The following is a 22,360-nucleotide window of genomic DNA, read 5'->3' on the forward strand; positions in this document are numbered from 1 at the left end:
ATAGCAACAGATAGACTTTTGTTTTCATTAAGTTTTTTATTTTCAGATAATTATTGATTCACATGCAGTTGTAAGAAATAATACAGAGATTTCATGCACCCTTTTACCCAGTTTCCCCCAATGGTAACATCATGCAAAATTATAGTACAATGTCACACCCAGGATATTGACAGTAGTACTGTTAAGATACAGAACATTTCCATCACCATAAGGATCCCTCGTGTTGCTCGTTTGTACCACACCCACTTCCCACCTGCCCCCACTCCTTCCTTAACTCATGGCAACCACTAACGTGTTCTCCATTTCTGTCATTTCAAGAATGTTATGTAAATTAAATACATACAGCAAAATCCTTTAGGGGTTGCATTTTTAAACTTAGCATAATTTTCTAGATATTCATCCAGGTTGTTGCATTTATGAGTCATTCATTCTTTTTTATTGCTCAATAGTGTTCCATGGTATAGATATACCATAGTTCGTTTAAACATTCACACACTGAAAGACATTTGTTATGAATAAAGCTGCTTATAAACATTCGTGTATAGGTTTTTGTGTGAGCATAAGTCTTCATTTTTATGGGATGAATGCTCAGGAGTGCAGTTGCTGGATTATGTGGTAGTCGCATGTTTACTTCTATAGGAAATGGCTAAACAGTTTTTCAGAGTGGTTGTACCGTTTTACATTTCCATCACTAGTGTGTAAGTTATTCAGTTTCTTTGTATCCTCGTCAGCATTTGATGGTGTTACTTTTTTTTTTTTAAAGTTATTCCGATAGGTGTGTACTTGTATGTCACTGTAGTTTTAATTTGCATTTCCCTAATAGCTAATGATGTTGAATATCTTTCTGAATGCTTATTTAACTATCTGTATATCCTCTTTAGTGAGATGTTAGTGTCTTTTGCTAATGTTCTAATTGGATTGTTCTTTTTACTGTTGAATTTTGGATTCTTTTTATATTCTAGATATGTGGTTTGCAAATATTTTCTCCCACTTTGTAGCTTGTCTTTTCATTCTCAACAGGGTCTTTCACAGAAGAAAACAAAATTTTAATTTTGATGAAATCCAATTTATCAAATTTTCCTTTTATGGATCATGTTTTTAGTGTCAAGTCTAAGAGCTCTGTACCTAAGCCCTAAGTCGTGACAATTTTTTGTGTCATTTTGTTTTGTTTCCTAAAAGTTATATAGTTTTGTGGGGATGAATGTACGGACTCCCTACTTTTCCTTTTGTACTTGGGCAGGGATGCTGGGACACCTGCATCAGCCTGGTGAGGGTAGAAGTCGAGGCTCCTCACTTGGCCTTTGCTGACCTGGGTGGGAAAGAAGTGGTGTTTGGCTGGATTAGAGAGTCTACATATTTTCTTACTTGCTAGGCTGCCCCTTTCCTTGTCCTTTGGTTGTAGAGAAGAGGCTTTTGTTGGGGGCTTTTTTGTCTGTGCCCATTGGTGTTTCCAGGTTCTTCAGCTCAAAGTCTGGGCTGTACGAGGTAAAGAGAAAATCCAGGGAACTCACCACCCTGTCCTGAGGTCCCTATCCAGTTTGTTTTCTTCTCTCTAACCTTTAGGAGTTTTCTTATATTGTTTAATATATAAAGTGTCTATGGTTTTAAATTGTACTTAGCAGGAAGAATAGAGAAAAGTGTCTGTATTCCATCTTCCTGGAAGCAGAAGTCAGTAGTTTAGTTTTATGTTAATAGAATAGTGTGTCTGTGAAAGAGAAGTGTGTGTGTAAATTAATGTATAAATATAAATGTTCCTAGAGAAGTAAATGGTCTATGAAATTAACTTATAAATATAAATATGAGTATGAAAATTAATATTAATATGAATGTTCCAAGAGAAATAAATGGTACATATATTATCTCCCAAATTGCCTTTCTGTGTTAAATTTTTTTTAGGAATTAAAATTCTAAGAATCGTATAGGGCTCCACAGAAATTCAGGAAATACATATTTATCTAAGTATTCAGTTTGAATAAAGCCTTCATGTTTTCTTTTCCTGGTATGCTCCTCCTAGAAGTTTTTGTTGTTTGCTTTTGATCGATGGCAAGTTTTAAAAACTTACCCCTAAGCCAACCTTTTGAGAAATTTTTGTTAAAATATACTATTTTTTCGGGCCGGCCTGGTGGCGCACTGGAAGGTGCGCCACTTGGGAGTGCGGCGGCGCTCCCGCCGAGGGTTCGGATCCCATGTGGTGACCGGTTCCCGCTCACTGGCTGAGCGTGGCGCGGGCGTAACACCGAGGGTTGCGATCCCGTACCGGTCAGTAAAAAAGACAAAAAGGAAAAAAAAAATACTATTTTTCTGGTCATTATTTAAATGTAATTATCAATCTGCAACATATTCCAGCTGGGTCTCTGTCTCTTTTAATTTATCCCCAGTGCATGTCCATCGTAGACATACTGGCTACAGTTTGATAGCCATTATTTGACATGTTGTTGCTTATTATGTCAGCAGTTGTAATTTGTTTCCCTGATTTGCCATTATTTATGTCATGGCTACCTTTTTTAAAAGCTAAAGAAGGACACATTTGTAAAGTTAATACAGGTCCACAGTCCTTTATCTGAAGCCTTTGTGGCCGGATATGTATCATAATCTGGAATCTTTTGGAATTTAGAAAGGATATGGAATAGATATGCTCTATATTAGGGTAACACCCCAAGTTGGGTACAGGGCAACACTTCATCATCACACTTGTTCATCTATTTACAGGTAATGTTTTTTGAATATTTGTACCATAATGGCCTTATGTCCATGGCAATTTAGGTCACACTTGTAACTAAATGAATTCCTCTTCCACCATCACAAAAGGGGGGGCGGGGAGGATAGAGAAGAAAAAAACTTAGTTTTCCAGGCTTTTAGGACTTTGGAATTAAAGATAAGGGGATAAGGGATTTTTGATTTGTGTGAGTAGGGCAGTCAGCAAGCCTCCTTAGAGTAAAAGTCCCTATTTTTAGCCCTGCACTCCCTACTGTTTAACCAATGAGGTGGTGCTCTTGGCCTGGATTTGCCAACTATGATTGTTTCCAATATGAAAACAAAAGCGGCTATTGATTTAATCCTGTTATATGGTGTTGATCTTAAAAATCGTTGGATTCATACAGGATTTTGGGTTTAATCCTGTAAGGATCAGACTAACTTTCATCTTACTTATCCTAAATCCCTCTTTAATCTTATTAATTATGCCAGGCTATGTTCCCAAGGGCCAGGGTATATGTATATATATAGTATGTATTTATACAATTATTTTCCAAAGGTATCTCTTTATGTCTCTCTATCCTTCCCTCTTTGAAAGAGAAGATCAGCTTCCTCACATAGCCTGAGAGCCATGATTACTGCTCCAGAGCAGCATTGGTATTGCAAAGGCGACATCAGTTCTGTATTTTTACACCTAGGATTAAAGTAGGTCTTGGCGAGCCCTCCTGAGAGGGAATCTAGTCTTAGTCTTGGATTTCCTGACATGGCATATGGCACTCTTCTGAAAGGAGAATGTTTTTGAGTATATAGGTTTTTAGTCAAAAACTATTAGTTGCATTAATTGTAATTGAGACACCACTCTCTATAGTGGAACCGAAAAGCAGTTCTTAACTTCTGACCTTTGCACTGAAATTGTACTGTGTGCTTTAGGAAAAGAAAAAACACATTTGATCTTGGGTCTTTTTGTTTCCACTTTGCAGAATATAACTGATTCTGACCTTGTACTTCGTTTCTTTTTTTTCAAAAGAAAATTGTCAATGACCATCCTTTTCAAGCAATCAAAATACTAGATCCTAGCTAACCAAAGTTAGTATTATTTGTTCTTATTTCTACTTTTGGGGTGGGAAATTGGGTAATTGATCAAAAGTTTTATTGATTGATTCAGGAACCAGTAAACCTGTACCAAATGTTCTTTCTTGAGATGCTGTGTGATTATTTTTCCTCTAGTTATTAGGTGGTCTTGGTGGTGGTGATTATTGTTTTTAACTACCTTGCAAACATTACACAGTTTTGACTTAGAGTAACTAATGTAGATTCCTTCAATTGCTGTAACATGATGGTTTTGTGTCTTGGGGGGAAAAACCCTGGCAAGCTCTGTTAACCCTTCTACACTTATTTAACTTCTGACTTAATTACTCAAAGATTTTTAGATATAAAAGGTATAGTAAATCATTGTATTATGAATTCAAACTGGCCTTATTTTTTTATATTTTATATTCAGCTATTCCTTCTTTTCCAAATGAAATGGGTACAAAGTCTTTTTATGCATGTATATTTATGAATGTTTATTTTGCATATTTATTTTGAAAGAAATCAAGGGAATTTCTTTGCAAAAGGTAAAGATGAGTCTTCCTTAATGAAACTCATGTAGTGCTGACACTGATCCTGTGATCATCATAAGTTATTACCATAATCTAATTATATAAGTGGGAAAAATTTAGGGTTCAGGAACTCACTTTAGGTGGTGGAGTAATTGTATATATGCATGGTTTGCCAGAAGTGAGGAGGAGCAACTTTGATTTCTAATCCGCTTTGGGGGGAAGCTCCATATCAGGACTGCACAGAAACATTCAGTGAAACAGCTCCTTTATCATAAAGAGAATTTTAATTTAAAAATGTTCTTGTATCATGAACAGAGTAAGCAACAGCCAGCTACACTGGGCATTTATCTCCTTCAACCCACATTACCCGTAATTGCTGCATTAAATCAAAGTCAGAAGAGATTACAGGTTTGAATGGAGCAAGGGGCTAGTGCCAACCCAAGGATTCCCACACTGCTGCATTGCTGCTGGCAGAGCCCTGTCCCTTTCCCCAGTAGAGATACAAGTCAGGTGAAGCTGTTAGATGCCTGACAGGTCATCTGTAAAGCACCAGCCTGGTGAACACAGTCCAGGGGAGGCAGTTCCACATTCAAGACCCCATGGCCTCCTCTTTTGGTTCGTTTTTTATTTTGAACACAAGGGAATGGTTTCTCATTGTTTTTCAGCACTTCTAGATAGAAAGGGAGAACATGTTACCCGCTTTTTGCACTTGAGGAGATTTGCTTGGGCATAAAAATCACTGCTATTTTCTTTGCTCCTTTATGTATTAATATTCCCTTTTTGGTCAAGCCTGGTCTTCTCTCTTGATTCATTCAACAGAAATTGATTGCCCTACATTGGGTGTGTATGTATGGCGTCCCCTCCATGCCTCCATTCCCTGCCAGTTGCCTTTCCTCCGTTTACATACTTGAGTCTCTTGTTGAGGCCAGTTATTCCTCAGATAGAGATCTGGCTTTATGACTCAGAAAATTCTCAGTCTCCTTTAAATGCCCTTAAGAAGGAGATGATAATTATGATGACAGCAGTGATGATGATAACAGCAGCTATAATTTAGTAATCACTATATGCCAATTATATTGATATATTGACTGATTTAGTCATCACAATAACACTATGAGTTAGGTGCTATTATCTTCTTTTTCAAAGTGAAGAACTTGAGGCAGAGAGGTGTTAAATAATGTCTCCAAAATTACACAGTTAGGAAGTGATGGCACTAAAATTTGAATCCAAGTGGTCTGGCTTCAGAGCCCTGGAATCATAACCACGTGCTGTGTTGCTTATGTACACCAACCAGGCACTCTGCTAGGTGTTAGGGATAAGATAGACTGTGTAGTCTCTGCCCTCCTGGAGTGGGAGAGACAGAAATGATGTGTATGACAAGTTGAGAAGGACATGTGCAAGTGCTAAGAGGGTTATGTAGTAGGGGTCTAACCTAGACTAATCAGAGGTAATTTTCAGAAAAACCTGCCTTTCTACTTCTGCTTAAATTTCATATCTAGCTTGCCACCATACCCCTTGAGTATAACAAACATATTCAGTTCAGTTTCTCCCACTATACGCTCACAACACCCTTTTAACACCAGATGTGTGGGGATTTCTCCCCACCAGCAGCAGGCAAGCAACCAATTCCACAATTCAGTTCTGACACTGTCTATCTGGAGGTATTGTCAGGTCTCACAGGTTGAGGGCTCAGTCCTCAAGACTGCTCCCCACTTCAGATGCCAGTTGCAATTGGAGCACGGACAACCTTGTGGAAATGTGATTGGACAAAAAGGGAATGATCTAATACTAATAGACTAAGTAGGGAAACCCAGCATGGCCTGTTTGTTCAGATTCTTCTTGGCCTCTCTGTGCAGCATTTCTTCTTCCTGGGTATGGGGCAGGATCCCTCCTGAAATGGGGGTCTTATCACCTACAGTCACACAAGGTAGGTGAGAGGATTCCTTTATGGCCAGCACCAAGACAGAAAGGCAAGGTAAGATTAGAGTTCTGCTAAGGAGCCAAAGAACTGTGGATGAAAACCAATATATCATAATATCACACCCCTAGTCTTCCTTCTCCTAACTTTCTCTGTAGTGTTTTAGGACACAATGGTATTTTTCCTTCATCTCCCTTTACTATTCCCTCTTCCACCAAAGAAAATAACTAACCTTGCAAATACTCATTGCAATAAGTGGGGCAGGAATTCATAATTTTAATTTTTTAACAGCTCTATTGTGGTATAATTGATATACAATAAACTGCACATATTTAAAGCTTATAATTTAAGTTTTGACATATGTATGCATCCATGAAATCATCACCACAACCAAGATTATTATTGATTTTCTCCAAAAGTTTTCTCATGCTTCTTTGTAATCCTTCCAACTTCCCCTCCCCCTCTCGTGGCATATATCTAAGCAACCACTGATCTGTTTTCTATCATTGTAGATTAGGTTGTATTTTCTAGTATTTTATAAAAATGGAATTATACAATAAATACTCCTTTTTTTGCCTGGCTTCTTTCACCCAGCATAATTATTTTGAGATTCATCCATGGTATTGCATATACTGATGGTTCATTCATTTTTATTGCTCAATTGTATTCAACTGTGGATAAACCACACTTTATTCCTCATTTATCTGTTGATGGATATTTGGATTGTCTCCAGTTTTAGGCTGTGACAAATAAATCTTCTATAAATATTCACATATGAGTCAATATATAGATATACTGTATGCTTTAATTTCTCTTGGGTAAATACTTAGAATGGATGGATCATATAGTAGGTGTATGTTTAACTTTTTAAGAAATTGCTAAACTGTTTCCACATTGTTTATACCATTTTACATTCCCCTCAGCAGTATATAAGACTTTCAGTTCCTCCATAACCTTGCCAACACTTGATATTGTGAGTCTTTTTAATTTTAGTCATTCTAATAGGTATGTAGTGATATCATTATGGTTTTAATTTCCTAGTGAATAATGATATTGAGCATCTTTTCATGTGCTTATTTACCATGTTCTTTAGTCATGTTCAAATCTTTTGCCTTTTTTTTTTTTAATTTGTTTTTTTATGATTGAGCTTTGATAGTTCTTATATACTCTGGATACAAGTCCTGGGCTGGCCAGAGTATTGCCTTGTAACACCAAGGTCAAGGGTTCTGTTCTCTGTACTGGCCAGACACTGATCCTCCCCCCCACCCCCGCCTGTCCCCCTCCCCAACTTCTCTGGATACAAGTCCTTTATCAGATATATGGTTTGCAAATGTTTTCTCTCGGTTGTGGCTTGTATTTTTATTTTCCTCACAGTGTCTTTTGATGAGCAGAAGTTTTTATTGAAGTCCATTTAACTAGTTTGTTCTTTTATGGGTTGTGTCATCTCTTAGAAATCTTTGCCTACTCCAAGGTCACAAAAATTTTCTCCTATAAGTTTTATAGTTTCATGTTTTACATTTTTAGGTCTATGGTCCATTTTGAGTTAAATTTTGTATATGGTATAAGGTATGGATCTGGGTTCTTTTTTATTGTGTATGGATATCCAGTTGTTTTGGTACCATTTGTTGAAAAGACTATTCTTCTCTGAATTGCCTTTGCAGCTGTGGATCTATTTCTGGACTTTCTATTCTGTTCCATTGATCTATTTTTCTCTCTTGACACTGGTGCCACACAAGGATGTGTGTGTATTATGATCTTACAGGGATGTGAGTATTATGGGATCTACTGGACTTCAGAAAAGTGACAAGTATCATAAAGCTCAGGTATAGGATTTGATTTCAGTACATGCCTAGAAAAAAGATAGTCATAAACCTTTAAAAATCTGTTTTTAAATAATGGAATGAAGTAGAGAGCTATACTGTGTTCATGTTCTGGAAGAATTAATATTCTTGGATGTTAATTCTCCCCAAACTGCTCTGTAGTTTTAATGTAATCCCAATCAGAACACCAGACAGATTTTTGTAAAAATTGACAAGCTGATTCTAGAATTCATATGGGAATGCTGAGAATCTAGAATAGTTAAAACAGTTTTAAAGAAGAAAAACAAAGTTGGAGGACTAAGGCTGATTTTAAGCTACAGTAATACATTGTGGTATTGCTGTCAGTATAGAGGTTTACCATCTTAATGTTATGCAGTGAGATTGTGTCAGTTAGGTTTTGCTATGTAACAAACTTCCCCCAAACTTAATGGCTTAAAGCAGTGTTAATCATTTATTTGCTCCCTATTCTGTGGGCCAGGAATTTGGTTGGTTTTTCTAGTTTGGGCAGGATTACTGGGCCTGGATGATCTAAGACTATCTCATTTTCACGTCTGGTAATTGGTAGGTTGGTTAGTCTGAGAGCTTGACTGAAACAGCTCTATTCCTCTTGGTCTCTCATCCTTCACACTTCTTCACACATTAATGCCAGGGTTCCAGAGAGTAGTGAACAGGCACACCTATCAAGCCTCTGCTTACATCACATTTGCTAATGTCCCCATGGCCAATGTGAGACACAAGGCTAAGACCAAATTCAAGGGGCAAAGAAAAAATTCCATTTCTTGATGGAGGAGCTGTGAAATATTGTGACCATTTTTTGCAATTTACCACAGAGATATTATGAGTTAATTGAGATAAAAGTTTTTGTGGAGGAGAAAGAGCTCTATTATATAAGATAATGTATGTAAAATCATTTGTCGTCATATTTCCCTAACAGTATCAGAATATTTACAGTTATAATATTATCTATCTTTCTGGATTTAAAGTGAATGACTATTGTCCTATCATTTATGGATACATTTTATTTTTTAGTAGTACTGATTTAGAATGAAAGCATAATAGAAGACACTTCTAACAAAAATGCTAATTCCTTGTCTCAGTTTGCATGTCATGTCTCTCACTCTAAAATATAATAATGCATTTCACCTGTTCCACAGTTTACCTATTCTTCTTTTGTACCAGGTGTCATGTAAAGGAGTATTTCTGTATTTAACTGTGATTTGCTGTTTTCTGGTAGTCATAATTTAAAGCATTCCCATTGGTGTAGAAATTTAGCAGTTCTCATAGTACTTCAGAACCAATAGAACTCTTACATGAATATTTTTAAATAGGCTTTCGACTTTTTTTTGGATGTATTTACCTGCCTGCCATTCTTTGAGCACCGTAAGTATGGCTTCATTTATGCCATGCTGTTTTATGCATTTGGAATGCTTTCCTGCTGCCTCAGAGCTCCTTACCACCACCCCATTCCATCTGAAAAGCTCTTGCTTGTTTTTCACAATTTATTTAAAGCATTAATTGCTCGTGAGATATTCCTGGTTTCTTTCACCCTAGGAAATTAGATGGTGGCGGTGGTGGCGGCAGCAGCACTTGCTGCTTTATTTATTTTCTCCCAAGCCAAGTTGTAATAAGTATGGCACTTATCAAATGGCATTTTGGTGTTTATTATTTTCTACTTTTTATCCCCTATATTTTCAGCTTCTTGAGAGCTTTTTCTTTTCTTTTCTTTTTTTGGTAGCTGGCCAGTTTGGTGTTATCAGCACCACACTCTAGCCAACTGAGCTAACTGGCCATTGAGAGCTTTTTGTATTTCTAGGACTTCACACAATGTTGGGGATATCTTGATTGAATGAATGTTGACTGAATGAACAAATTAGGGATTATCTGTGATTAGTAGTTTCAAGTTATTGCAGACCCTCCCTTTTTAATGTACTGATAGGCATATAATGTGTAAAAGGTATTAGCTTAATTCTTTGAGAGAAATAGAAAGATGAATGGACATGTCCTACCTTAATGTCCCCTAGTCATCTAATAGATAAACAAATACGCCTTAAAACAAATGTAAAGTGCCATGTTAAGTTCTAAGGAAAGAGAAATTACTTTTCTCTGGAAGTAATCACGAAGAGCTTTGTGGAGCAGATGGCATTAAGGTAGGCCTCGAAGGGGCCCATTTTAAGATCTGGACATTTTGCAGTAGTAGAAAACAATATGATCAAAGGCACAGAGGCAAAGAAAAACAAAACAAAATAAAAATTCACCTTGATAGAGGCAACAGTGGGTAGTTGTGAATATATTAGTAATTGTTTTCATACTTTATTGCCACTTGGAAAACAAAGTAGTACCTCAAGATTGAAAGTTTCCTTAAAATTCATGTGCAGGCATTATGTCTGTTTTTCATCCTGACCCTGTTTTTATAGTTTTGCTGCCATCCTTTTATTCATATTACTAAACCAGCTCTCTTAAAACTCTTGAGCTCCTATTTGCTAAATTCAGTAATTTTTTCTAAATCCTCATTCTCTTTAACTTTTCTGTGTTTCTACTTGACATCATTATATATTCATCTCTGGTATCAATTTACGAAATACCTTCCCTAGTGTAAGAGATGCGCGTTTGAAGAAAAGTAACAGATGTTCACTGTGTCCTGGCTTTTGTGAATACTCCACGATCCTGCTTAATCTTTTTATCCTATGTTGCTATTTCTGCCTTCTAGAAGTAAGTATTCCTTAAGGTTCTGTTTTCAGCACTTTGTCTTCTTTCTGTGTCTCCCCTTGACCCATCTTTCTTTTTCTCTTTCTCTTTCTCTTTTCTTGGAGTACATGGTTGGTGTTCAATAAATAATGTGGGAGATAAATCTCAATCCCATTATGGCCTTGGCTGTTTGTGCTATACTCTTTTTGGATCTTCATCTCTAACCCTGACCTCTACACTCTGAGCACTACGTGCAGCTCTGAGTGCCTGCTAGACATTTTCTATTGGGTGGTCACCCACAACTTCAAAACAGTTCATACCTCGGATTTCCCTATTTTAGCAGTGTTATTCTTATTTGGCCAGTCAGCTGGACTTAGAAACTTAGTGTTATATTTAATTACCTTTTCTCATACCCTGCATGTGGACAGTCTCCAATTACCATGTGGATGCTGTGTTTGTCATGTCTCTTACATCTGTACTTTATTTCTACTGCTCATACATGTTCTTTGCATTAATAATCTGTAGACTCTTGTAACAGTAGCCGTTAGCTGGTCTTCCCACCTTTAGGTTGTTCCCTTTTTTTGTTCTTCCTACCTGCAGCCACCAGAGCCATTTTCACAAAATGTTATTTTTGTTGCACTCTTTCCCTCTTGAGCAATCTTTAAAGGTAAGGTCTGAAATACATATCTAGATGTCCTGGGCCCTCTACAGTGATTCCTACCTAGTTGCCTTGTCATTTGCCATATCCACCCACAGTTGAGTAGACTGGTTCACTCAGACCCCTAAGTCAGTCAATCTTGCATGTTGCTAATGACATATGTGTTTTGCCTGCATATATATCTTTCTCTCCCCATCCCCTCCATCCTCATCTATCTAGCTCAAGCCCTGTCTTTTTTTGAAGTTCTACATTACCCTAGTACATAGCAATCTTTGGAACCTTCTAAGAATATTGCTACTAAAACCAAATTTTTACCTTAAAGCAGAAATCTCTTCAGTCTTTGCTGAAGCATTCTACCCTGAGGGTCTCACTAGTATTCTTGAACACTTAGCAGGATTGTGGCATAGGTAGAAGGAAAGGAAAAGGAGAGGAGAAAATAGGAATGAGAGAATAGAAGAGAAAGCAAGGAATCTCATTTTTTTTGGTTAATTTGATTGACTAAAGTTATCCAGTGCTTGGTAAGTCTTAAGCCCCCAAGGGTTGTAAATGTACAGATAGCACTGCAGTGGCACCAACCATGTTCCCTGGCATGGAGCTGATGGTAGATTGTCTACTTTATCCTTAGCAAAACTTGAGTTTCATAAATCTTATGATTTTTAGATATCTTTCCTTAGCAAAACTTAAGTTTCATAAATCTCATGATGATTTTTAGATATCTTACTCTTAAATATGAGGTCTATTTCTAGGTCTAGATCTATTTCCCTCTGATATCATTACATTCTGTTTAACAGCCATGTTCTAGGTGTGCCAACTGCTAAAGCTTATGTTGAAAAAATGAATTAGTATGCATGTCTCTGCTAGTAAGATGTATAGAAATAGACATGAAAGGCCATTTTCTATATTTATGTTTCTAATTGATCATTACACAACAACTTTAATACTATAAAGCATTCATGATATTGGAGAGTGTACACTTTTCCAAATGGAGTAAATTGGTGTTGTCAGCAAATAACTCTGAGCTTATTATGGAGAATCAGTCTCCTTATTTCTGGAATTTTTGAGTGAATATGATAGTATTTAACACTTAAAGGAAATACCCAATCTGTTCTGAGGGAGCAAATCACTTAGTAATAATTTCTGAGTTGAAAATATTTTCATTTTGGTTTCTATTTTCTTAATTACTTTGATAATGGAAAAAATATTGAAACAGTGTTGAGCACCTGATCCATGCATGGAATCTCTTTCTGTTAATAACTAAGGCTACATTATTCTATAGAAAGACCATATCAGGAAAGGAGAGAGAGGCCTTTCAACACTAACACTTGTAATTTGATTTTTTGTAGAGTGCTTTGTCTTGCAGGTGAAAGTTTCACCTTTCTTTCTACAAGTTTTTTTAGAATTTTGGTTTGACTAAATTATTGGTCTTTAAATGATAATAACAGTTAAAAAATTTTTTACAGAAAGAAGTGGATAAAAAGGCAAGGTGAAGTTCAGGGAGTTATAATTCAAATTCTAGGGCTGTCCAGTTAGGTTAGTTGGTTAGAGCATGGTGTTATAACACCAAAGTTAAGAGCTCAGATCCCCATACTGGCCAGCTGCCCCCCCCCCCCCAAAAAAGTAATGTAATTCAAATATTCAATTATTTTGACATTTTTCTGAAAGGCTAGACCTGGGCGCAGTTTAACACAACCTAGGTATAAGATACATGAGTCAGATTATTGTCTGTATCCTCCAGTCTTAAAATGAGAGTTTATGGTTATGCCATCATGTTAGGTAAAGCAAACATGATAATATAAATTAGAGACTGAGAGAGTATTATTAATTTTTAAGGTACTTGTATTGAAAGTAAAGTCTGTTTTGGTTCCCTTAAGCTTTTAACAAGATAAATTATAGGAGCAATAAATCCTAATTTAAATGTATTTTTTTTTTCCTTTTTGTCTTTTTTTTTTTTTTTTTTTTTCGTGTCCGGCAACGGATCGCAACCCTCAGTGTCGCGCCCGTACCGGACCGGGACCGGCAACGGGATCGCAACCCTCGGTGTTGCTCCCACACCTCGCTCAGCCAGTGAGCGGGAACCGGTCTGTATGTGGGATCCGAACCCTCGGTGGGAGCGCCACCGCGCTCCCAAGTGGCGCACTGTAGCAGTGCGCCACCGGGCCGGCCCTTAATTTAAATGTATTTGAACAGACTAGAAACTTATCTCTAAAGTAGTAGGTGAAAACAAACCATCTTCCATCTTACCCCCTGTGGGTATTGGTTTTGTCTTCTGACTATTTAATATATATATATGTGTGTATGTATGTATGTGTGTATATATACACATGTGTATGTGTGTGTGTGTGTATATATATATATATACTATATGTGTATATAGTATACATGCACTCTATATGTATCAGGTGTTTGTATATACGGCCATTTGTCATTTAACGATGGAGATATATTCTGAGAAATGCATCTTCAGGCGATTTCGTCATTGTGGGAACATCATAGAGTACTCACACAGACCTAGGTGATATAGCCTATTACAAACCTATAATCTTACAGAACCACTATCATATATACAGTTCGTCATTGACTGAAACATCATTTATGTGGCACATGACTGTATATAAAACGTATATACATGGCATATATGAGGGTACTTCACAAAGTTCATGGAAAGATTCATATTATCTTTTAATTCAATTTTTTCATGAACTTCTTTGAAGTACCCTTGTACTGGGGTGTGTGTGTGTGTGTCATATATATAATATATATGGCATATATTGGTGTGTATGTCAACCAATAAGTTATATATATGCATGTGTGTGTATATATATATATACACACACACACACACACACATATACATACATATACGTATATACATATATATATGTATATACGCATATACATATGTAACGTATGTGACTTATAACTAATTATAGGCATAACTTATTGATTGACATATCCTTAGATACATAAATAATACCCCCATATAATTTCATTTACAAATATTAAATTATGTTCTTCACATTATTCAACAACATAATTTTTTGTATAATAATGTACCAGTCACATCTTTTCACCTTATGTATATATATAGGTCTATCCTCAAGAAGAATTTGAATCTCCAGAAATTGATTAGGCCCTCAATAATATACTTGGGGACCACTTTCAGGCTTAAATTATATCAGTTGTTCTAGGATTTGAGTTATAGTTTGTCATCTTAAATATAAGACCATCTGGGAATGTCCTCTTCTGTAATTAATTCATCAGTTATTGAACTGGGTTAACTCATGAAGTTTTAAGTTAGTCAACCATATTCATTGTTACAGCTATCTATGGTTTATACAAAGTATCATTTTCCAGTCTTTCTATCAGCAGGAATCTCAGAAGATTTAATAGTGATTTAAGCTGCTAGTTCACCATGTACCATATGTGGCCAATACTGATATACTGCTATATATGAAATGAAGTAGAGTGAAGATAACATGGCAAAGTACACAGGGAGGAAGAAGGACTGGAAAATGATTTGATTAGAAGAGGAAATTTAGTGTACGATTTTATTGCAGAACACTCCTTTTGTTATTTCTTAATTACCATTTTAGTAGCCATATAGGGGACAGTTAGAATATACATATTACAGGCCTTTAAGATGTGGCAAATCAGGGCCGGCCTGGTGGTGCACTCAGTAGAGTGCGGCGCTTGGGAGAGTGGCGGCACTCCCGCCGAGGGTTCGGATCCCATATAGAGACCGGTCTGCTCACTGGTTGAGCGCGGTGCGGGCGCGACACTGAGGGTTGTGATCCTGTTGCTGGTCGCGGTACGGGCGCAACACCGAAGTTTGCGATCCTGTTACCGGTCACGAAAAAAGACAAAAAGGAAAAAAAAAAAAAGATGTGGCAAATCAGATCTAAAATGTTATGAGGTGCTAGTAATTTCTGTTAAGAATTGACAAAGCAGGGTCTTATAGTTTTAGTGGTGGGAAAGTGAGACTATAGAAATGTTCAAGAGCAGTTTTTAAAAATGTATGAGAAGTTGCTTACAATGTTTAGTTTTATGCTGTAGCAGTGTTTCACCTTTTGGCTTTACATATGTCATTATGTTTCTCATAAACTGTAAAGTCTTGACAACAGGACTGTGTCTTTTCATTTCTCCAGTGCTTAGGACACATACCTTGTGTGTAATGCATGTTCAGTACATATTTTAAAAATTATACTGAATTGATTCATTCTTGTCCTTCATGTGTAATACACATAGAATCAGTACCAGCAATCTGAAAATAATCTGGTACGTTGCAGTGGTCCTCTTAATCTATTAGAACTGGTTTAAGATAAATGTTTAACCAATAGAATTATCCTTAGATGTACTAAGGCCATTTTGACTCTTAAAAAACAATTTCCTCTGAACAATCCTAAAATAAATTATAGTGACCATAAAAGGAGAAAACTTGCACTGGGGGTGTTTGGGTGGGTGGGGTGGTAATACATATACTCTCACAAATGCCTTCACAGTTGCATTTAATCCTCATGGTTTAATATTAGGAGAGCATGTTATGATATTACTGGTTCTCCAAGATTGGGGAAGTCATAGCCCCTGAAACTAATTTAGAATTATTTATCATCTTGAACTTTGAACGCTTGTCCCAAATAGAGGATTTCTTAGGAGCAATAGTTATAACTGGTGTCTGTTAGTAACCGTTTATTTACACTTTTCTCCTCACTCTATGTCCTATTTTTTAGGAATTACTTAGCAGATCTCTGATTTGAGATGGGCCATTTAAGCTCTTAAAACCAACTCTTTAACCTGCTGTGCTTTGTCAGATTAACCTAACACCTGTCCATGTTTGTTACTGCTTTCAGTATCTGTTATAAAAATATGTGTGCACATGTGTGTTTGTATATAATGGTAGGGTGGGTATAGGAGCTTCCTAAAAGGGGAAAAGCAACTGGCTTTTCTGAAAAGACCTTTCCACCCCCACGTTTTTGCAGGCAGCCAGAGTTAATCCTTCCAAGTTTGATTGGAACAGCTGAGAGGGTGTACCCTGCATGTCTGAAGGCTTCCAGTAGACTCATGTTGCCTCAGAGTTCGGGCCACCTTCCTCTTTTCTAATGCTGATCCTGCCAGCTGTCTCAGCCTCTGATAAAGCACAGCGAGGGAGGTGTTAAATGATACAAAAACATACAGTGTCATGAAAGGGATCCTTTTACTGCATGTATCAGTGTGACTTTTCCCCCCATTCCTTTCCATGGCAGAGGGTTTTATACTGTTAATCCTAACACCTGTCTCTGCCGGAGACAGCAAAAAGTTGTGTGTGTGTGTGTGTGTGTGTGTGTGTGTCTGCGCATGTGTGCTCCCGCCCAAGAAGGAATAGAGCAATAATACCAGCCCCATCTGCCTTTCCATGTCCTGGATTGGGAGTGTTCCCTCTGACGCACTTGAAGCCTGGAACATATATATTATTTTGGCTCCTCGATTCCTTGTGCTTCCTACTGTTTTTTGTGTGTCAGTTTAAGGAGCCCGTGTTTCCTTCCCTGGCTGTCATTCTCTGCCTCTTGAGTTTCTGGTGGAGTTGTCAGTTTAAAACCAACAGTAATAGCAAATCTCTAGTGTAGTTTTCAGTCTATAGCTAGTAACTCAGTTGTAGCTTTTTGCTGTTCCTTGGACATTTCTTCTGTTGTTGAATCCTATTGGGGAGGAGGTCTGGTCTGAACCAAGCTCCAACTTCATCAGCTGAGCCAGCATACCTATCTGCATAAGACTGGAAGTCAGCCAAGGGTTTTTTTTTTTGGTGCTACCTAGTTCCTTTGAACAGCACAGCTAGATCAAACAAGGCAAAAACTTAGACACTTTTTGTACTGTCCTTATCAGAAGATTTTTTTCCCCCCTTTGCTATGTATGGTGTATATTGTGTGGATTACCAATATCCTGTTGTCCAGGTAAGCTAAGGGTAACTTGTTTTTTTTCTATATACTGTTTGATTGTGAAGGTTTTCTGGTAGAATGAAATGTTCACAGGCTTTCTGTTTTTTGACCATTTGGGGCATAGATTTCCCCAAGGTTTTTTGCTAATTTGCTGTAGCAGGAGGTTTGAATTTTATCTTATCAGCGGCTGGACAGGGGTGGTTGGCTTTCAACTCTAGAAGTTCTGAAACTCCCGAGAAATTCCTGCGTGCGTGCGTGCGTGCGTGCGTGAGTGAGTGAGTGAGTGTGTGTGTGTGTGTGTGTGTGTGTGTGTGTTTTAAACAGGGTGGGCTGGCCAATCTAAATGTAACATAACAAAACCACCATACTATAGTAAACTTTAGGCTTTGTTTTGGGCAGATGAGAGGCACAGATGGCAGCTTCCAAATGTCGTTGTTGTATCCTTCAGAAAGGTAGTGTATAATAGAGGCAGCCTCCATGCTTAGGCTATTTTAGACTACTTTTAGCCTAACATTTAAGATTATATTGTGATAGGATTAGTGATAGGATTAACTTGTTGAAATCTAGAATCAGAAAATGCTAGGCTATTATCAAGCCTATTCTTGAATATCTAATTGCCTTTAAACTAGTAGCAGTATAGTAAGTAAAGTTGAAGTTGAGTCCTGTATTCTGGTTTTAGCTATAGTGTTAACCACCTCTGTGTTCATGCTCAAATAACTTCATTTTTCTTGACTTCACTTTACTTGTATGTAAAATGAAGGGGTTGGACCAGATGATCTCTCATGTCATGATTCTTTGAAATAATTGATTGTGCTGAAAACTTAGAATAGGAAAATAAAACCAATTAATATAATTAATCGTGAATTATAGATACAAGTTGGTCTCTCAGTTTATTTTGTTTGTGTTTTCACAGACCTTAATTTTTTTCTTTCAAATGACCATTTCTCTAATGATTAGTACCTAAGTCACAGGCTAAACAGGAACGCATAGGGTTAGAAGAAAAGACGAACCAACTAGTACATCTTAGGACTTTGGGGCCTAAAGGCTAAACTAAATTATTTTGAATTGGACCTGTTTGGTAAGCTTTCCAGAGTAAACTCAAAATTCTCATTTAAGTCTAAAGCTACCAGTATTGGAGTCATATGAGAGAGATGTAGTTATGTTTCTCTTTGACTATATTCTAATACATTAGTCTGTATTATATATGTTTTATATTAACTGTATAACTGTTTCCATTATTTTACATTATTCAAATTAAGAGTATATTATATTTACCATAATTAGGTTTTGATATATTTGTGGGTTTCATTTACCTATGAACTATTTCTCTAATGACATGAAACAATAGATTGGTCTATGTAACAGCTTAAGGCTGGAATTGTCATGAGACTTAGAAGCAAATCTTCTTACAGGTAAATATTGATGTGTTTTTGATGAGAAACATTTGTAAACAGTAAATTTCTGAGACCCAACTATTAAAGTATGGGACTTGTAATAACTGTAACATAAATAAATTTGTCTGAGTTGAAAAAGTAAAAATGTTTTTCCCAAGGGAATTTTGAGGAATTAGAGATAAATGAAAAAATATAGTATGTAAAAGAATTTTTTGAGGTAGAAAATTGGCCAGTTTTCCCTCCCTCCCCAAATTATGGGGTGGATTTAAGAGTTTCTGTTCAGAAATTATGACATGGTTTGATGAAGTATTTTGCAGTGAAATTCTGTTCATTTATGATAAGATTAATTTGCTACCCCACATTTTTTTGATCATTAAGATTTTGTACTGATAAATGTAGTGCTCAGTATTTGAAACTACAGTTTAGTGGCTTGCTCCATTAAGTAGGTTTATTCTCTCTGAAATTAAGGTAGTTCAGAAATACAGGGAATGGGATGTTAAAATTAAAGGGTACACTCTCCATTTCACCACATCAGCAGATTAATGAGTTTGAAAAAAACAATTTTAAATTGAAGTTTAAATTGAAGTATCTGAAAAGTTCTTTTGATACCAAAGGGAAATACAGGGAATGGGATGTTAAAATTAAAGGGTACACTCTCCATTTCACCACATCAGCAGATTAATGAGTTTGAAAAAACAATTTTAAATTGAAGTTTAAATTGAAGTATCTGAAAAGTTCTTTTGATACCAAAGTATGCTCTTGGTCTGTGAAATGCTAGGGTGAAATAGCTGATAGGCTGTCCAGTTCTTCGTGGGAAGGTATTTTGCAATCTTATTTATTTATTTGTTAAGGTAACAATTTTCTTTGAATACATTTATAAATGAGTAATAGATGGTTATTTGCTATCCAAACTCTTATTTCAACTGTAGGTATAAAATGTTCTTTTTAGCTTCTGTTAGATTCTTATACTTAGTTAAATCAAAGCTGCTTATTGAGTAATACTTGCAGTTGTGTACCAATATATTATGCAATTGTAAATTATCGAGGACATGATTGAATAGTATTTTTTTATTAAAGGTTTTGTACCTATTTTTAATTAAGTGTTGTTGAGAATTGCTAATGTTGAGATAATGAAACAGTGAATTCTCTCCAACAGTAGGCAATACAGTATTTTAGGTACTTGACTTTTCATTGCTCTTATTGTTAATAAAATCATGCCTGTCTTAAGAGTGTGCAATTGAAATTGATTCTTTTACTAGTTATAATTTTTTCAGAACCCAATCTGGGCCAAATCACTTTAAAATACAGGTGGAGTAAATAGGTTGGGGCTTGCTAGATATAATTTAAAGGACGATGAGCGTAGTTTCCCTACTCAGAAAAATCTATTTAAGAAACTATTCCTGAATTAATTTTTATAGACACTCTTCTGGGTTAAACATTTACCACCTCTGACTGGATGGTTAAAATGTAACTGTCGTTTCAAGTTAGGGGTATTGTCTGTCATCACAGTTTTTCCTTAGGCACTTTCACTTAATCTGTCACCCAGGTGGCAAATGGGGCAGTTAGAGGAAGAGGAAGCAGTGTCTTAAATAATTGGAAGTGTAGTAAAGTGTCCTGATATGAGATGTTTAGGATAGCCAAGGACAGTTTAAGGATATTAGGCATCCAGAAGGTTGAGAGACAGAAAGTTACCTATCTGAAAGGTACTTTTGATAGCAAAGTATGCTCTGGTCTGTGAAATGCTAGGGTGAAATAGCTGATAGGCTGTCCAGTTCTTTGTGGGAAGATGACTTTGATGTAGAGTGATATATAGTTTCTTTAATTTCTCATTCTGAATTAGTTGATTACATTCCAAATGTTTTTTAGTACCTACCATATGCCAGATACTGTGCCAGGAACAGGGATATAGTGGTGAACAAGACAGCAGAGTCACCAGTAATTTAATAATAGAGCGATGGCATATTTTTGGTATTAGAGAGAGAGCACATTTCAGTTTTCACAGGTTAATCATGAATTATTTTCTTGATTCTCCAGTATTGGTAAATTTGTTTATATCCTATTCCTTTTAATATTTGTCTGAGAACCTTTTCCTTAATCTTACAGAATACAGAGAATATATACATAATTTCAGTTGTATATATGACTCTAGTTGTCTAGGGTTTGAGGTGTCTTAAAGATATGAGTAAGTTTCCCAAAGCCAGATATTAACCTACAAAATAATATTGTATAATTTCTCTGTTCTCACTGATGTCTTAGTGTGTTTATTTGTGGTCTTGTTCTAAAGTTTCGATTTGGGGGAACAAGAAATAAAAATGAGAATTATTTGGTTTTTTTTATAAGCATATAAGGTCTAAAGCAGTTTATTTCAAATTCCACTCTTACTTTTTTTTCTACAGGGAGCTCTGTATAACTGAACTCTGCCTAAACTAGGGAAAAGAAGCTAGGGAAATAATAGAGTTAGCTATAATTTGGTTTCATTTATGTAAAAGGGAATAATGGGGGAAAGGAAATTAAAAATGGAATTGTGTTAGAGTTGCTTCTGGAAAGGTGTTTAATATCTATTAGGTGTAAATTGTTATTTACACTTAGTTAAAGTTATTGTGTGGGGGCATGCTGTGAGGAGCTTTTATACTAACAGGTTTTTATGATTGCAGGAAATGCTATCCCTTTAATGTTGCTTTTCACTTGGGTGTCAGAGGCAGCCTGGGAAAGTTACGAGCAAGCCCTGCCTTCTGGTCAGGGACTCTTGGGTCTGCTTTTATTGCATTGTTGGTTCATGGGTGGAAGGTAGGGAAGTTGAGTCACATCTGTGTAGAATTTTGAAGAGCAACAACAACTAAAGTTGCGGGTTTTTTGTTTGTTTTTTTAATGAGTGGGTATTATTTTGTCTAGAATCTGAACTCTTCTAAGAAAGTTGAAAATAAAACCTTTGTCCCACTCTTTTTGTACATCTTTCTTTCAGCCTCAAGTTTCTAAAAGATACTGAAGCTACTGAAATAAATTTATAAATTTGAAGATATCTCCAAGTACATTCTTGAGAGAAAGAATGCTTTTATAACATTTCGATAGCTAGATACTCTTCATTCTTATGTACCCATGTATGGGTAAATAATGGCTAGAGATAGAAATCAAGGCATTATTGTTTGATGCGAACAAACTTTTATTCATTTACTATGTATTCAGGCTCTGGCTTAAGAACTGGGGGTAGTTATAAAACACAATTTCTACTCTGACTGTTCACAATCTAGTCATAGTTATGCAGAAATAATAACTCCAGCAGTTCAGTACGATGGATTAGGTACTAAGGTAAAGTATGTATGTGGATAAGGTGTACCTAACCCACATGTGAGAGCAGGTAGGGTTAGGAAAGCCTTTCTTGAAAGATGAATTAGCCAGATAGGAGGCCATATTCAAAGGAATAAGAACAAAAACATGGTGTTGTCAAGGAACGAACTGCAGTTTGCTCAATGTGGCAAGGGCAGGGAGGACATGCAGTGACTCTCTGGACAGGCACGCTGAAGCCAGATTTTATTTTAGGTTCCTGCTTAAGAGTTAGGACTTTTTTTCCCTCTGTAGGGTGTGGGAGTAGTTGAGGGTTTTAGTCAGGGAAGTGGCCTAATGAGATTTTCATTTAGGAAGATCACTCCAGCAGTAGTGAGAAGCTTGGATGGGAAGAGTGGT

At 36.5% G+C, this 22,360-nt stretch overlaps 1 protein-coding gene across 12 annotated transcripts in view; it reads left to right on the forward strand.

Annotated features, from left to right (window-relative positions):
• RBFOX2 (RNA binding protein, fox-1 homolog (C. elegans) 2) overlaps positions 1-22,360 on the forward strand; it is a 203,882-nt gene that overhangs the window by 91,319 nt on the left and 90,203 nt on the right. Inside the window, exon 1 of one of the 12 annotated variants that reach the window (XM_008590063.1) lies at positions 646-698. The exons of the other annotated variants lie outside the window; for them this stretch is intronic. The gene's annotated coding sequence lies outside the window, so the exon portion shown is untranslated. Of the gene's footprint in view, positions 1-645; positions 699-22,360 lie in introns of those variants that run through there. 12 annotated transcript variants of the gene reach the window in all.

The sequence above is a fragment of the Galeopterus variegatus genome, unplaced genomic scaffold, assembly GCF_000696425.1.
Source record: "Galeopterus variegatus unplaced genomic scaffold, G_variegatus-3.0.2 Scaffold139, whole genome shotgun sequence".
In the NCBI taxonomy this organism is placed as follows: domain Eukaryota; kingdom Metazoa; phylum Chordata; class Mammalia; order Dermoptera; family Cynocephalidae; genus Galeopterus; species Galeopterus variegatus.